This window comes from Miscanthus floridulus, chromosome 1 (genome assembly GCF_019320115.1).
Source record: "Miscanthus floridulus cultivar M001 chromosome 1, ASM1932011v1, whole genome shotgun sequence".
Classification (NCBI taxonomy): domain Eukaryota; kingdom Viridiplantae; phylum Streptophyta; class Magnoliopsida; order Poales; family Poaceae; genus Miscanthus; species Miscanthus floridulus.
This window is the reverse complement of record NC_089580.1, coordinates 89,474,377-89,480,610: the sequence shown is the minus strand read 5'-3', so window position 1 is coordinate 89,480,610 and position 6,234 is coordinate 89,474,377. Positions and strand designations below refer to the sequence as shown.

The following is a 6,234-nucleotide window of genomic DNA, read 5'->3' as shown; positions in this document are numbered from 1 at the left end:
ATAAAGTGCTTTCAGAAATCCTTTGAAGTTGTCGGAAGCATATCTTGAGTTATAGAAGTTCAAAAATGGTAATTCCAGTTGTGTTAATCTTGTAATGACATGCTCTAGCTAATAAAATATTAAACATGCTAGTTGTGTACTATTTTTATAATGCTTTGATTTAATCTTGTTAAATAGGCAATTTTAGCTTGTTTTGCTTGTTAGTCTCATATCTAAAGTTGTGGTGATCCAATTGCTGTGAAATTTTTATGGTAGGCTACTAAAGCTACATGTGTGATGTGATAAAAATTTCTTGTTCATTAGATGTAGAATGGTTGAGTTATTGATTTAACTTGATTAATGCTTGATAAATGGTTTTAAATGGTTTATAAATAATTTATATATGCAAAAATGGAAAAGGTGGTTCCATTACCTTGGAATGATGTTGTTGTTTCATGTTGATACATAATATGGCCATGTGTTTGTAGAAAATAGTGTGTTTTAGATTTATCTTGCTCTCACATGTTTTCTTGCATTAGCAATTTGTCTTTTTTATAATAATTAATCTATAAAACCTGAGCATGTGAAATTTGTGCAGTAGCCATGTTTTTAATAACATATATCAATCATAAAAATCTCATCCCCAAACTATTTGTTCTCATATATCACTAAAATTATATATATGTTTATTAGGAGAAAGGATTAATAAAAGCATAATTGCTTATAATTGTATTTGGTGATGCTTTGAGTGATTGCTGTTCAATAAAATGTTTCTAAGTATGTTAGTGGTGGTTGAAGTTCTTGAATGGCTCATGTGTGCATGCTCTTTGTTAGCAAAACAAGTGAAATATTACATTGTTACATTCTGAAATGGTTGCTTGTGCATTTTCTATTTTGATGATAACTTCGTGAATCAAATGATTTGTTCTGTAAATATGGTGAATATAAAAGTAGTAGATGATTTCCTTATATTGCTTCTCCTAAAATTTCATGATTTTAGGCCTGATGGTTTAGGAGTTATAGATTTTAGAAGTTGCTGTCAGATTTTTGCATGTCCTCTGGATAGATCTGAATGATTGTATTGTTTGGCTCATTTAAGCATGGAATAATGTATTAGTGATAATAGGAGAGTTGTAGTGATTTTCCTAATATTTCTAAAATGTCTAAGATCAGTACGTTTGGTGGTCAAGAACTCCAGTTATAGATGTTCAAAGTGGAATGGCAGATTTCTATCCAAATCTGGACAAAGATGCCTTCTAAGTGTTGTTTGACCTTGTTAGCTATACAATCATCTTAAAATTATAATTATAAAGTTATAAATAACTTTATAATCTTTCCATAAAGTTAAGAATCATGTTTGTTAAATGTATAGAACTCTAGTTATGTATTTCTGAAGTTAATATCAGTTTTATGTCCTCAATTGTATGAGCTCTGCTTCATGATGTATTTTGACCTTCTTATTTGTTGAATAAGCTTTTGGTGTTAATAACAAAGTTTTAGATAATTTCATTAGCTTTCCAAAAAAATCTTGAATCACACTTTTGGCATGCCTAGAACTTAAGGTATGATTAAAACAACTGACTATGGTGCTGCTGTTCAGAATCTGTGTTTGTACCTAAAATTGTTTGCTTCACCTTGCTTTGCTTTGTGTGTTGCTAAGTGTGGCTCATGCCTTTGATGGTGTTAAGTTAATATACCTAAAACCTTGTGAAACTTGTGTCATGCTTGGTGCTACCTTCCTTGCTATCCTAGCATGATAGGTTGTGGGATGTTTAATTAAGTAACGTGGAGTGCTTATATGTGTTCGGTGTAACCTTGTGCTCATCTTGAATACTTTTATGTGAGGCATCTCATATTGCCATTCTTTGCATTCATGCATTTGTATTGTTGCATCTCATCTAGGTATGCTAGATGCACCACATGAATGATGTGAAGTTGGAGCCAAACCCGAAGGAGTTTGGTGGACCTATCCTGAAGATGGAAGGACCCCTAGAGTACATGCCTGAACAGGAGATGCTCACCAAGCGAGTGTCTTCTAACAAGCACTAACCTTGTATTAGATCCTAGGCAAGCCCTGAAGCATTCTAAGCCTCCTATGTTCCTACAAATATCACTTGAGTCCTTTATGTTTGATGCATTAGGTTATAAGAGTTTATTGGAACCCCTTGATGCATAGAACTACCTTGTCTAGAAATTTACCTTGAACCCTATGTAGGTCTAGGATCGAATGTATACTTAGCAATGCTTAGACCGATAGGAGTTGGGTGATTTCCTGTCACCTGCGAGATATAGGTGGATACCAAAGCACGGTTGGCTATATTTGCTATCGTGGAAATAACCATGTATTGATAAATAAAAGGAGACCGGGTGGGATTATGATAGAGAAGCAACAAGGCATGGAGGTTTTCGTGCCTATTTATCCCCATCTTTGTCGGTAAGGACCGATGTGTTGTACATCCTCATGTCATGTTGAACGCATGCCTAGAACTTTGTTGGCTGGATAAGTCGTTCCGACCATGAAGCCGAGTAGCTCTACTCAGGCTAGGACCCGATAAGTGAAAGTGCACACACTAGAGGTAGTAAGGATGTGCGGGGAGCTAGTGGCATGAGTCCAAGGTCAGGCCGAGCCTAAACTTCTTGGTAGACTGATAGAATCTCTAAGGGTGCGACGCTAATCAAACCCACGACTGTACCTAAGTTGTACCAAAGGTGACCTAAGACTACCTTGGCGCAGGCATGTCTTGGTTTGTGTTAGGAATAACTCCTGGATAGTGAGAACTTGACTGAGTAGCGGCAACATAGCATTAATTAATCAAATTTGATGGTTATGATGAATATGGAGATGTTACACCAGATATGGTTACTAATGCTTGTTAGCTTAATCACATGATTGCTCTAGTACAAGTGCTAATCTAGAGATGAATAGCTATAATTAACTCGGTTACCGGATTATAAAATGTATAGCTCAACTAGTGGCTTTTATGCAAAATTTTGTCAAGCTAGCTCCACTTATAAAGCCTTGCGTACTCCTTGGTGTCACTTTATTTCTGGTTTATGATAGGTAAATCTAGCTAAGTACATTTGAGTACTCAGGGTTTATCCCACCATGTTGCAGGTGAAGTTCTCGGCCTGTTGAAGATGGTGGCTAACCGTCAGTGGGCTCGGTGACTCTATATTTATTTCTCTTCTATATGCTTTTATCTGAGGAGGTCACTTATGCTAGCAATATATTTGGAACTTATGTTGTTTTCCTTAACCGGTTTTGAAACCCAAACTTGAACTATTATTTGTGAACCCATGTGTAATATTATTTCTGCTGTAACTCTATGTATGTGATGTGAGTATTTGCTTAATCATGCGATCTTGGTTATGATGTTGATTTACCAAGGTCCTTCGTGATACTCGGCGGACTATAGGGTTTATATAAGTGAAAGTATGCGCATGTCAACGTGTTAACGGGGACAACCATACTCTATCTTGTATAAATTGGGTGATTCTGTCATAGAATTTCTGTTGCTTCTTTGTAATAATCTATAGGAGTCGCTTATCGCATCTATATGTCTCGTTTAGCAGACCCAGGGGAGCCACAGACTGAGGAGCATGACCTCGACTACACTGAGGAGCTTGGAGATGACCTGCCAGGTGCCACATCCCACCCAACCTCGTAGAATCCTATTAGACATGCTACAATGTAGATGCTAGTGCTTTACTTTTATGCAAATGATCTATGATAGGTTGCTTGGTAGAATTGCTTGTGAGCCATTACCTTGTCGCAACCTATACCCCTACACACCTGTTGTTAGGTTAGATGCTCGCTTACTTATTGCTACTACTTCTACTATGCATTATATCTGTGATGTGATACTTGGTGGAGGAGTGTTTGTGAGTGGATATGGCATTTGGTGTCGGTAAAATTAGTAACAACTTGGGGAGGTCTTGGCGTGCATCTTGGGTGTGTGGTGAGGGTCGAGTCAACCGAGTAGGATTCTATGATGAGTTTATGGATGAGTCTTGCCAGGGGGATGCGACCTGAGCATTCCCTATGAGAGGTACCTATGGCGGGTATATGTGAGATGAGGATGTCCTAGGGTGGAGTGTCTTTGTGGGATGAAGCCCTAAGATGGAGGTGCTGTCAAGGCATGGGGCGTTGGTTGGCCCCTTTGAGAAGATGTCTTGTTCGGTCACCCTAAGGACTTATAAGTTTTGGGAACCAGTTCTTAGGAATCCTTGCACCCCACTTGCTCCCATTCGGGTGGGAGACGGTTACTCGACCAACTACGATGGTGCCACTACTATTGGGATGGAAGTGGATGAGTGTAGGGAGGTATGGGCATGTGGTCCACACCCTCCTAAGATAGCGTAGTGACCTCTAGTGGCCTGGTACCATGTCTCACAGTCTCAGCGTGCCGGTGGACTCCAGGGTGCCCCAGGGCTGAGTGATAGGGTGGCATCGTGCCAGTTGGAAGGCAGTCGGTATTAGCCTAGATGAGCTGAATCATCCATGATGTTGTATCTTATGGGTAGTGTAAACCTCTATAGAGTGTCTAGTTGATCGATCGATTCATATGCCGCCTTTTTGGCTATGGACCTTTCTTGTGTTACTACTTCACTTGACTAGAGAGAGGGGTCCTTTCTTCTTTTCCCCCTAGGTTTTGGTGTTGGTTTTGGCCTTGGGCTAATGAGGCAAGGCATGAGAGGGAGTCATCCTTGTCATCTAGAGAATGTGAGAGTGGTAAGATGTGTGTGTGATGGGATGGGAGAACATGTGGATGAGATGGGTTAAAACTTGATGAAATATTATTAAAACTTGACATACTCGCATAGGAAACTACAGCCACAAATAGGTCTTTGCTCTACCCTTGCATTCCACACCACAAAGCTAACACAAAGCATAGGGTGGGAGCTAGTGGCTAGTACAAATCCTACTGATAATTGTTTGGTAGGATCCAAGCCTGAGTATGACTACTAGGGAGATGGTTGGGAGGATTAGAGGTCTTGTTCCTGTGCTCAAGTTTGGTTCGTGAAGATGGAGTCGACGCCTGTTGTCGTTCTACTTGATGTTGTTCTAGTTGCTGCATGCTCTGAGTGATTCTACCTAGTGGCGATGTAATAATGAGTAAACCTTGCCATTTGTACTCTCTTAAAGATAGGTATTGATGTATGACTGTGATACTGACTGATATTTGATAATGTGATGGGATGATCGCCTGGGACTATCATGTTATACTTGAAATCTGTGGATTTCCTTTCGAGGAAATCAGGATCATTTTAGTACCATCCGCTACTCCAGCTATGGCCAAATCACTCTGTGACTACTCCGTCAATGTGCCTATTGGGCCCACTGTCAACACGGTACTCGAAAACTTTGATCTCTAGACTAGCCTCATCACGATGGTGCAGGAAAACCCATTCTGTGGTTTGTCGAGCGAGGACGCGAACACACACCTCCAACACTTCCTTGAGCTATGCGACACCATCATCAAAAAAGATGTCACACCTGAAAGCATCAGGTTCTGCCTATTTCCCTTCTCTCGCATGGGGAAGGCAAAGCAATGTTTCTACATCGACAAGAAAGCTGTCATCACGTGGATCAAGTGCTCCACAACGTTCCTCATGAAATTCTTTCCCATGGGCAAAACTAATGTCCTGAGGGGGAGAATTTCCAACTTTCAGCAGAATTCTATGGTGTCCATCCTCGAGGCATGGGAGAGGTTGTAAGAATACATCCTTGCTTGCCCGCATGACGGGATGGAGAATTGACTAATCCTCCAAAACTTCTACAACGGGTTAACACCCATGTCAAGGGGCCATATTGATGCCGTTGCTGGAGGGGCTTTTCTCTCACTCATAGCCAATGGAGCTATGGCTCTCATTGAGAAAATGGTGTCTAACCAAAGCTAGAGTGATGAGAGGAACTAAAATAAGCAACAAAAAGGCATGCATCCAATGAAGGAGGCGGATATGGTTGCCACAAAAATGGATCTACTATTGAAAAGACTGGACGAACGGGCCTACAAGAAAGGAGGCCATGAAGAGTACCATCCAGGCCATGGACACACATATGACATGTGAGGTCTATGGAGAAGTCGGACACTCAGGAAATGACTGCTTCAAGACCCATGAAGAAGCCACATACATGAACAACGGGTTTCGACAACAAAGTAATAATGGGTGGAACAACCAGTCCCGCCCACAAGGAGGTAATTCAAATTTCAATTCCAATATTGATTTAAATCAACCTACCTTGAAAGACTT

General features: G+C 40.4%; 1 non-coding gene across 1 annotated transcript; it reads right to left on the bottom strand.

Moving 5' to 3' along the window:
• Positions 1–5,622: 5,622 nt before the first annotated feature.
• On the bottom strand, positions 5,623–5,729 carry LOC136511952 (small nucleolar RNA R71). The gene has a single exon (XR_010772932.1). It is a non-coding gene; the product is annotated as a small nucleolar RNA R71 (small nucleolar RNA).
• Between the last annotated feature and the right edge of the window lie 505 nt (positions 5,730–6,234).